The following is a 12,674-nucleotide window of genomic DNA, read 5'->3' on the forward strand; positions in this document are numbered from 1 at the left end:
TCTTCCAATTCTAACTTGAGCATATTTTATTTTGCAAGGGAAGCATTATCCATACAATATCCAATGGCTCTCTTATATTAATCTGATAGCTCTTGTTGAACCCTTTCTTTATTAGTGAAGATATTTTAGAATGCATTTTATTCTATTCTTCAATTTTTCCTTTTACAAACTATAATTTGTTACTTAATTGGTACATTCTTTATCTCATAGTAAAAGGATTTTAATTTCAACATGACTCCAACAAAGGTAGAAAGGTACAATATCTAAACCACATTGACTCAAAATTGAAGGATGTAAGTCTTTATGGAGTTTTTGTAGTATTTTGAAGGAGGATGGAAAACTCATTGGACCCTATGGATCGCATAAGGAAGGGAGAAAATTCCATTGGAGAAGAGAGGCAAGAATAAAAAATTAGAAGCCTGTATAATGTTTTTAGAATTTAATAAAAAACTTGTCTTTTGTTTATCCAAGTGTAGGAGCCATTTTAATGGATGCAATTGTAATGGTTAAAAAACATGTATGATGAAGAGATGAAGAGGAAATATTTTCTTTACTCCGAGGAGAGATGGAAGTTTCAATATGGATTTACCTTCAAATACTTTATCCATATTATATTTAAAAAAGGGGGAAATTCACTAGATCCAATCTCTTATGGAAGACATTGAATACTAAATGAATTGACAATGGGATAGAAATGACAAGCTAATCCCACTTTTAGAATGAAAAAATATTGAGTTATGTGTTGTAGGACTAAGTGTAAAAGTAGAAAGCAACTTATTATAACTTGAGATAGAAGCATGAGATGAATGTGTGCACCTGGATTTCGCTACAATATGTCGAGACGAAGCTGCCCTGTGAATTTGATGAAAAGTTGTCAGGACCGTGCTGAAAGTGTCTACTATCCTCTAAAAAATCTGTGAAGCAAAAAACTTCTTTTCCACCTCTCCAAATGGATTCTGAATATGCAAACAGAGTTGTGCACCTACAACCTAAACACAGAAAAGACAAGAAAAGGGGTTGGGATTGGGGGTTTGCCTTCAGTGCAAATCCCAGTTTTGGAATTATCCAAATGATGAAAGAAAGTACTTGCAAGTAAATATAAATGAAATAATGAAATGTAATTCACCTCAAGGGAGGTTTTTGATATAATGTAGGTAGATTTGATTGTATTAAATTGAATGTTGAAAGGGATCTCTTCTTCAGTGGTTGAATCCTTCACTTGAATGCAACACCTAGCCTTGAAGGAAGACTTGAGAATGCTCAATGCTAGAATAGAATGCTTGAATGCTTGAACTTATGCCCACTCTTCGCTTATCCAACTTTTTTCTTCTTGAAAAATGAGAAAGAAAATTTGACATATATACTTGTTAATTAGGGATAACTAATTGATTGATTTCTCATCACAGGCCAACACAGGGAAATTTTTTCCCATTTTATGCAAAGTCCAATGCAAAGATAGGACAAAATAGGGAAAGGAAAAGGGCACCACACCCCTTTCCTAGGAGAAAAGGGGTACCACACCCATATCCTAGGAGGGATAGGGGCACCACACCCTAGTCCTACCCCTGTCTCAAGACAGGAAGGAGGTTCAAGTAGTGTGGAGGGCTGCACAAGTGGAGTTTCTGGGGGTTGAGAAAATCTCGGATCTCTGATCAAGCTTGGGAATTCGAATTGGCAACGTGAACACACTATCATATTTGAAAATTGTAAGGGTCACAATTTTATGACACTATATTTATCCCCCACTTTAACGGGAGTATAATCATACGCCAATACTGCTAGTAAAGTACAAGGAAACAAGATTGAAAGACTTCTACCATGTCAAGGAGGCAAGATGCACCAAGTACCGAGTGGACCAAGAATCTTATTAAATCGATTGACAAAGTAAAACTGAAGATCAAGAAGGTTCCTCTCACCATGAGTCGAGAAAAAGATATCAAAATTATAAAGCAAAGCTGATTTCACTAAATAATTCTATGTATCAAAGTGCAAAATATGAGTGGAGTGTATGCCCCCATGTTAAAGATTTCACACACGCCTTATCAGGAGAAATTTATTTAAGGTAGGATACACCCAAGAGAGAGAGAAGAGGGAGCATATTATCACAAGGATATAGCCTCCAATTGAGGAATAAACCCAACAATAATGAATACAAAACAAAAGGTAATTTTTCTTTCCTTGGGGTTAGTATGCTATATGCTAACTCATAGACATAAAAATAAAATTGGCACAGGTAACAAGGGCTTCGGTATTTCAAGAGCCAATGGAAGTAAAAAATCCAAATTAAGTGCTCGCAACCCATGTTCCTGTTCTGGGATAAGTTGATTTTAAACCACCAATAGCATATGAAAGGGCACCCATTGATATTTATCTGCTCGAAGAAGCGCTAGTTTAACTCGCCACCCTTGAATTTTATCTTGGGTAGGGGTATTGGCATTGATGGGAAGAGATAGAAGCAAAGACACTAGCAGTATTCGTTTCAGTTCCAAATCCCCTTGCCACGCTATGGGTTTACCACCTAGCAACCCCTATGATCAGAGACACTATGCGTTGTTAATGCTTTGTAAGGTTGATATTCATGTAATGTACCATGGATGTGGGTGGTAGAATAAGGAGCATCAACATTGCACGTGGTACTCAACAAAATGCTCAGGTGAATCATAGAGGTTTAGACAGTGCATTCGACATGTTTGACAGAATGTTTCAAAGAGATGTCATCTCATGTAATGCAACAATTGCAAGATATGCACAAAATGGATTTCCCGAAAAATCTTTCGAATCTTTCAAGCAAATTCAAAATAGCAGATGTAGATTTGAACATCACAACCTTTGCCAGTTCCTCACATGGTATGAATGTCCACAAAGCATAATAGAATTTAGAATTTTCATGAGAAGTTATAGTTGGAAATGCTCCCACAGGCATGCAATACAAAATGTTTTTATTTAGATTTTTAAATAAAGTTTTTTTGCATGGGCATAATAATTGTTCAATAAAGTTTTTTTTGCAGAAAGTTTATTTTTTAATAAAGTCTTTTTTTGCATGGGAATAATAATTGTTTTTATTTAGATTTTTAAAATCTTTTAAAAACACAAACATCATTTAATAAGTCAAACTGGGAACAACTTTTTTCTTGTCTCTTCACACCTATCTTGCAGTGCGGGGTTGATTTGCTCCTTTATATCTCTTGGCCACATCCCAATCGAAGGCATCTTTTTCTATAATATTCTACAGGGCTTTTTGGTGGCATCATCTTCATGTTTCCAGATTTGCACTATCATGTTGTATGCTCTTGCATGAGCAATGTTGTACTCGCACTATCATAATTTGCCACACCTCTTTGTATCTTGTAATTGTTGATATATTTGATGTAATCCTCTTATATACATAGATAGTGCAAAATCTCACATGGTATCAGATCCATTAGAGTGTCATTGGTTTGCTAATTGAGAGAAATTGATGCTATTTGGTATTGTGTATTTTTGAGTTTTCTATTGCAGGTTATTATTGAAGCTTGATGGGTCAAATCTGAGGTTACCATTGGATTGAGGAGGACGAAGAAAGTTACTTTTGACTTTTGTTTCATCCAAATCGGACTTCGGAGGTGAAATCTAGAGGCATTTGAAGTTTGACGCTACGGCGGAAATTTTCTAGAAATCATAATTTTGCAGGCATTTTTCAAATAGCGATATCTCACTCATCCGGACTCATTTTTTCAAGCAACTTTTTTTGTTTTGGGATATAATTTCGTGATCTGTACAATGATGCAGGATTTTTCTATTTCTCAGATAAAGGTTTTTTCAGAAATCATGAAATCTCAGTTTTTACAACTTTGGAGGCTTCATTTGGGCTCATATGGACTTCTTTTCAGGTGCCATTTTCGTTGAAAGTGTATATTTTTTCATCTACTTTCATAATCTACCATTTGTTTGCAGTAATTTTAAGTAAAAATTGTACTTTCATTATTTGGCCATTTTTGGCATATTTGGTACTTGCATTTTGCTTGGATCTCAATTTAGATCACTAGCAGTATTTGTTGAAGTCTCTTAGATCTCATTTTGAGAAGTTGTAAATTGAAATCAGAAGTCCACTTTGCCTTGTTTTTCAAGTGGCCTATTATACACGCACTACATATAAAGTGCCAAAATCATCTTTTTTGGGGGTACTTTGATTGAGTGAATTTGGGGGGTGTCTCTTGTGCTTTTGTACTATTGTGTTCCTTCCTTTTTGCTACTATGGGTTCTTCTAAGTTTCCTCTCTTAACTCCTCATAATTATGCTACTTGGAAATTTGATGCATGGAGTAAACTTATGGAAAAAGGACTAACATATTACATTGATGGAACTATTGTTGCTCCCACTGATCCTAAGGTTGATCCAGTTGGTCACTTGGATTGGCTCACTAAAAATATCATGGCAATTGGTACCTTAAGAGAGTATGTATCAAAGGATCTCATTTTTCATATTGATAAATGTACTCTAATCAAGGATGCTTGGCTAAAGTTTCAAGACTTATATAATCAAGTTGATGAGATTAGGGGATATCAAATTGATAGTGATCTCACCATGTTGGATCCCAAGAACTTTGATACTATACAAGATTATATCACTAAGGAAAATGTGTTGAGGGAACAACTCAAATATTGTGGCATTGATAAGAAGGATACTCAATTGATATTCAACTTGATAGGCAAGCTTCCACAAGAATATGCAGCATTTGTTTCTAGTTTCCAAACCCATAGTTTGACAATGGGTTCAAGCTACACAATGCCTACATTTGATGCTTTCAATGAAATGTTGATGATGGAACAAACTAAGTTTATAAGCATGGGCATTCTTAAGGCTTCTAAGTCTCAATCATTAGTGGTAAATCAAGGGAACAAAGGAAATCAAGGAAAGGACAACTCAAACAAGAAGAAATGGAAATCAAAGTGTAAGGACAAAGCATCATCCTCTCCACAACAAGGAGATACATCCTCTTCCAAGAGGTATAATTGACCAAAGAGGGAGAGACCTACTTGTTCCTATTGTAAAAATTTTGGTCATGAGGAGCATCGTTGCCATTCTAAGAAGATTGATGAGCTCACACATATCATCAAAAAGCATAACATTGATGTGCCTAATATCTACAAGAAGGATGATTCATCAACTTCCACTTCCTCACATTCAAAATGAAAAGGGAAAGCGTTCATGGCTTCTACAAGTGGGAAGACTCACTCTTTTGGAACAAGAAAAGGAAAATCTCTATGTGCTACTATTAGTCATGATTCAGAGAGATGGCTTCTAGATTCAGGGGCTTCTCATCATATGGCATCTTTACAGTCTATGTTCTCTACATTTGAGCCTTGTACCATGCCACAAATTTTGATGGGCAATCATACATATATGGATGTGATTGGGAAAGGATCTATTGACATTGGGGATAACTCCTTCAATGAGGTGTTGTGTGTACCCCACTTGACAAACAATCTCCTTTCTATCTATCAAATCACACATGCCACAACTAAGAGAGTTGTGGAGTTCACACTTGAGTCAGTTTTCATTAGAGACTTGGAGACTAGAGCTATCATTGTGACAAAATGCCATGAGCACTATGAAGATTGTCAAAGAAAAGAAAAAGTCTTCTGTCAACTTGAAAACAAAGAGCTTGAAGATGATGATTCAAATTCTTTTCAGACATGCATGCAACCGAAGCTTGAAAATAACGATGAAGACATGCATAAAGAAGAATCCCCTATAGTTTTCATTCCAGCTTGGTGTCTCAAGTCTTATGATGATGACTTTCTACGTGGAGAAGATATTCTCATTCATCCATCACCGACAGTTCAAGATGAAAACTTTTTCAAGGAAATCAAAGGTATAATACCTAGTGAACAATCTTGTATGGATATGACCAATAGAGAAGGAAACATAAGTAAAATTTTGCAGACATATTCTTTATCTTCAAAAATGGAGACGTTTACTGAATTTCTAGATCAGCCTCAAGTGAAAGAATTTGAACCATCGAGAATCCACTCTTTATCATGCATGTCACCTGAGTATACAGTTTTCAAATTTCATGAAGAGTGTGATGAAGAGGAATCATTGGGACAAGAGAGCACAAAAAGTAATGCAAATATCTATGTGAGGGTTGAATATGAAATCCATGTAGGTATATCAATAAATATCCCTATTTTTATGGAATTGTAATCTATGCCTTATGAAGTATTCAAGGTTCAAAGAAATCCTCCTTTTGAATATTTGGATCAAGAAGACATCCTTATTCAAGGGGATAGTTTTGGGAATTATACCAAAAATGCAGAGATAAATGAGGTAATGGATGATCTAATGAAGGAAATCAATGAAGTTAATTCTCATAATGTTTGTATTTCAGATTATTGTTTGAAGGCTTCAAATGATGACTTCTATAGTAAAAGTGCGTACCTCAATCCTTTGTTTTCATATGAGCGTATTTATACAGATGATTTTCAAGATGAAATTCTTGAACATGATTCAATGGTTATGTCTACTCAAGTTTCTTCACATCATAGATTATATGAAGGTTGTCCGATTTGTGCATTAATTTATTGTAAACCAGACTATCAGAGGGATCTTCAGATAGAGGATATGGGTATGCTTGAGAATATTTCACAAATTGTCAATAAAGTTCAAAGTGGTACCCCAATACTTGAGGAGAGCCTACAAATTTATGATGAGAGATGGTTGTTTGGTTCACTGTCCAAATTTTTTTCTCATCTTATACATGTTGATCTTGCCAACTCACTAATCTTACAGGTTTCACATGGATGCTTGCCATATTTCTGCACAGGTGCCTAGTTCGGTCAGCCTGTGAATGGTTTTGTATGAAGATCGTGGAGAGCTTTGAGATGGGATTTGCCTACTATGTGCATAATTTAGTTATAAGTTTTGTTGTGTTCATCCCATTTTTGGTTTGTGTCTGGTTTCTTCGGCTATTACCTATGTTGTTTCTTCTTGACTCTGTTGCCCAATGTATAGTGCACTAGACTGCGAGCCAGAGATTTTGGGTTCATCCTGCATCCTTTGCAGTCCTTGTCCCCAGTCATAGCTAGTTGTTGCCCCCATATTTGGGATACCTGAAATTTTAACTTCATATCAGTCTCAATGTTGAATGAAGGCCCAAATATGTGGCTATGTGCAAGCAATGAGCATGTGATCTAAGGTCCTTGTCAGTCAAATTATGAAAAATGGAGGAATTTTGGAAGTTACAAATAATTAAAGTAAATCATTTCATATACATGTCCTTTGCATCATTATGTGTTATGTGGCCAATTTTCATCTGAACCCAGTTCATAGTTTATCATATATTAAACTTTCAAATTTTGATGTCCCTTGCCCAAAAATGATTAAAATCTCTCATCCTAGGTATTTTCATGAGGAATAAATTATTACCTTTTCTTATTTCCCTACCATAAATGTGTGCTTTAAATATCAGAGCTTAATTTCTTACCATTTGAAAGTTATGGTTATTTTTCCTAAGTTTGCATATTAAATTTAAAATATTAAATTATTTTTCAAAAGATAATTTAATATTTTAAATTATTTTAATATTTGTGGTAATTTGAGGGAGAATTTTATCTAAAAACATCATTTCCATTTCCCCTTTGTTCTCCTTCATATTCGATGGTTTTTGAAGTCAAGATCATAGTGTTTGTAAGAGAAGGTTAAGGATGCTTCATTTTCGAGCATTCTTAACCCATATTCATAACTTCAAAAGGAAAAAGGTTAAGAATGCTCCAAAATGAAGCATTTCTAACCTTATTTCCTAACCTTGTGGGACCTCTTTGTCAAGAAGATTAGAAATTCTCCATTTTGGAGCATTCTTTACCTTCTCCATAAGAGATAAAAAAAAAAGTTCTAAAATGAAATGCAGTCTCATGGAATTACACAGTATGAAGAATGTGGAAGCACAGACAGAACCCGTGAACTGTTTACCAAAATGCTTCAAGAGAGACGTCCCCTCATGAATGAAAAAAAAGGATTTCAGAATGTGCACAAAATGGATTTTGCATGCAAGCTTTCAAAATCTTTGAATCAATGAAGCACTCTAGAATATATTTTAACATCGTAGGATTTGTTTCGTAGGACTCGTGATGGTTATCTTGTGGATGCTCTAAACCTTATTACCAAGATGTTAATGAAAGCTATGTTGTTCATTTGGATATGTTTTCTTGATACCTGCAATACATATATATATATATGAAGGTGGCAGTCCATGATATTAAATGAACAAGTTTTGACAGACACTGCAATTTCAAACACCCTTGTAGACATGCACACAAAAAATGAAATAGAAAGAACAGGTTATGAAGATTCATCAAAGCATAAAGTTAGACACATTTCGTCAAATGTTATCATTGCAACTGCTCTAGTAGACATGACTACAAACTATGGAAGCATGGCAAAGCTGGAAACTGATTGACAATATAATATGGTAGACACGAATGTAAATACCTCAAATTGATGTCATCTTATATAATGCCAGGACTGCACGATATGCATTGGAAACATTCGATGCAAAGTATTTATAAATTTAAAGCAAATGCAATTGGTAGATGTAAAGCCACTCTCAGTTGACTTTGGTTGTAAAGTATTTATAAATTTAAAGCAAATGCAATTGGTAGATGTAAAGCCACTCTCAGTTGATTTTGGTTGCAATTGGTAGATGTAAAGTATTTATACGATCCATGTCACCCACGGCTAAGGCATAGAAGGCACCAGAGCAAGCAACAGAGACATAGATAACAAAATTAGCATAGGTAACAAGGGCTTCGGTAGCTCGAAATCCAATGGAAGTAATAAATCCAAATTAAGTGCTTGCAGCCCTATTCCTGTTCTGGGATAAGTTGATTTTAAACCACCAATAGCATATGCAAGGGCACCCATTGATATTTATCCGCTCAAAGAAGCGCTAGTTTAACTCACCACCCTTGAAGTTTATCTTAGGTAGGGGTATTGGCATTGATGGGAAGAGATAGAAGCAAAGCCACTAGCATCTATTTTAGTTCCAAATCCCCTTGCCACGCTACGGGTTTACCACCCAGCAACTCCTATGATCGGAGATACTGCGCAATGTTAATGCTTTGAAAGGTTGATATTCATGTAACTTACCGAAGACGTGGGTGGTAGAATAAGGAGCATCAACATTTCACATGTTACTCAACAAAATGCTCAGGTGAATCATGGAGGTTTAGACAGTGCATCCGACATGTTTGACAAAATGTCTCAAAGAAATGTCATCTCATGTAATACAACAATTGCAGGATATGCACAAAATGGATTTCCTGAAAAAGATTTCGAATCTTTAAAGCAAATTCAAAACGGAAAGTGTCGATTTGAACGTCACAACCTTTGCCAGTTCCTCACGTGGTATGAACATCCACAAAGCATAATAGAATTCAGGATTTTCATGAGAAGTTATAATTGTAAATGCTCCCGCAGGCATGCAATACAAAATGTTGAAACATGACTCGTGTAAAATACAATTTGCAGTGGAGCTATCAAGATCTTTTAATGAATGACTCTAGAACCATTTTGTGTGTGCCTTATTCAGTGGAAGTTGGTTGCACATACTTCAATCACATGATTATTAATATTCTTCAGAACATGATTGGTGGAATCCACAACGTATGAATGCAAAGAATCAATCATGCGATCATGCAAGCCTTCTAATTATGAAAAGATGTGTTATGAAATTAAAGAATGCTTGACAGAAGTAGATGCAATTGAAAAGCGTGTTCTTGAAGTCAATATATTTGTGGGCAAATGTTTCTTTTAAGTCAATGGTGAAAACATTAATATACTGCAATTGTTGGTACTTACGATAATAACATAATGCGAATGAAGCAAATGATGATGGAGAACTACTTCAGAAAGATCCATAACTTGAAAATTATAATGTTCCAAGTGGTTCTTTTTGTATATGTGACTTTTTTCACTAATTGTAACTAAATGTTAGAAAGTGGACCTTATTCACGCAAAATTGAAGTAGTTTCTAACTAAAGGTTTTTTTGCATAGAAATGAGTTAGTTATTAACTTATCAAAGTTAGTTACTAAGTTGGTTATTTTGGGAAGCCTATAAAGACAAGGCTATTTCATTTGTAAAGGGGAGACTTTTACAACAGGGGAAAAACTCTGCAAATTTTGTAGAGGAACTAAATAAGAACTTTTAATGTTCATACCTTTGTACTAAGGGGTTTTTGAGCTTGTATATTTTTAAAAAGATTAATGAAGAATGCGTTGAGTTCGTGTGTCTTGAATGTATTCATGAGTTATCATTACTAATTTCTCGTATGTTGAATTAGTAATCCCTTTATGTATTGGTGAAAAATATTGATGAAGCACATCATTTCATGGTATCTTGACTTGCATGTGCGAGTACAACCTATATCTTCGTTTGTTGAGGTTAATTGTAGTTCTTTCATCATCGTTGCATGACTAACCTATTTGGTGGTAACCCCTTTTGTTATTCTTATCATTTATGGAATCCTACTTTGTATTCGTATGACTTCCAATAGGGTTTCTGTTATTTATCTTGTTTAAGTTCTATGTTTTCTCCTTTATGTACTTTCAAGTAAAAAGTACACAAAAATCCTAAATACCCCTATCATACAAGGGAGTTGCCCCTCTCAAATGTAGAGGAAGATTGTGATTTTACTCCAATCTCTCCAACTTTTGGAATGTTTGTCACTGCTCATGGATCCAACAGAGTTAGTTTCAAATAAACAAACACAATGACAAATCTGTTTACCACCAGGTTCCTTATCTTTGTTGTTGTATTCACCAAATTTTAAATCAATAGATTTATTAGAAAAAGGTTGGTTTTGGGAATAATAGTTGTTATTGTAGAAACATTAGTATGAGTTGATGACACCCTTCTTTTTACTCTCTTGAACATCTACAAATTTAAGTAAAAATCAGTAAGAAATCAAGATAGTGGTTGGTAAAGTTCTTCAGAACCTAAAATTAGATGAGTTGGATATTATGTTTTGTATCCTTTTGTATAAATAATTGTTTGAGGTGGATTTGGAGGAATTTCAAAAAAACTGGCAAAATAATTTAGCAATTTGTAGAAAGAAACTCAACATTAAATAGGTAAAGGAAAATTATTTATCTTTATATATACATTTGAATAGAGATGAATTCAAAACCAAATTCTTGATCATGAGCATAATTCTCAATTAGGCCACAAGCCAAGAGGTACCTCATTGTTTCAAGTCATAGAACATCTTGTATTGTTTTAGTTGAGTAAGTTTTGATCAATATTTTCTTCTTGACACAAATGCAGTCGATCTTAGTTAAGGATCTATATTGCCTAGAATATTAGCAGCAAAATTTGGAGCTAACGTCACATCAACTGAAAAATCATTTTGTCGTTGTTGCATAGATATATTTTTCTCTGTTATTGTAATTGAGCACTAATATGACAATCAGTCACATTGTATTGCTCATCAATAAGTGATCTTGACATAGCATGTAAATCTTTGTAATCTTGCATTTACGTTTATATAGGGTTAATCCTCTTTGTCATAAATAAAGAATAAAAAATTGGAAAAAAAATCATATATATATATATATATATATATATATATATATATATATATATATATATATATATATATATATATATATATATATATATATATATATATATATATATATATATATATATATATATATATATATATATATATATATATATATATATATATATATTATTTAAGCATAAATTTCAAGACATCATAAATAAAAAGAAGATGAATACAAATATTATGCAAGTAATCTCCAACAAATTAATAGCATGTAAAACTTGTCATTTTAATATTGTAATAGAAGTGATAAATGTAATAAGAGAAGTACCTAAGATTTTATTTTCTGTATTTTTATTATTTTTAAATGTTAAAAAAATAATGATTGTTTGAATTGGTTGATTATTATTAATTTTTTTATAAAAATGAAACGCAAGTTTTGAAGTTATATAATTTTGAAATAGAAATAGTGAATTTAATTTTAATTATAATTGTGACTTAGGTTAAAATTATATGTATTGTAATTTGATTCTGAGAAATGAGGTTGCATAGGAAATATTAAGAATTGTATTCCACTTAAGTCTTAGATTTTTAAATTACATGAGCACAACCTTAAGCCAACTAAAATAAATCATTTTAATATTATAATAAGAAGATATAGATGACATAAAAGACAAGAAAATACAACAGAGATAGTACTCAGTGAAAAATACTTAAATCTAGTGAATATCCCTTTCTTTTTAATCACGCAAAAGTGACACCCATTACAAAAAAATAGGCATCATTAAACTAAAAAAAATAGTGAATCAATTAAGAAGCTAATATTATATAGATATACAAAATAAAAAATAAATCAAATGTATAATACTAATTTATAATTGCATCATTTACGAGTGCTTAAAATAGGAATATCCAAAAAAAATTGTACAATTTTAAGTTGAGGGTTATGTTTCTAGAAAACAAATGATTCCTAGACAACCCATTATAAGAGATATGGGGAACTAGAATTTAGACCGTACTGAAATATTTTAATAAGTGAAGAAAAAATTCAATGAAATCAAACTCTTTGTACTCTTGTAGGAGGTTAGACAAGTTGTTTTGTAGGTTGTAGCAGTAATAAAGTTCTAGAG

The sequence above is a fragment of the Cryptomeria japonica genome, chromosome 3, assembly GCF_030272615.1.
Source record: "Cryptomeria japonica chromosome 3, Sugi_1.0, whole genome shotgun sequence".
Lineage (NCBI taxonomy): Eukaryota > Viridiplantae > Streptophyta > Pinopsida > Cupressales > Cupressaceae > Cryptomeria > Cryptomeria japonica.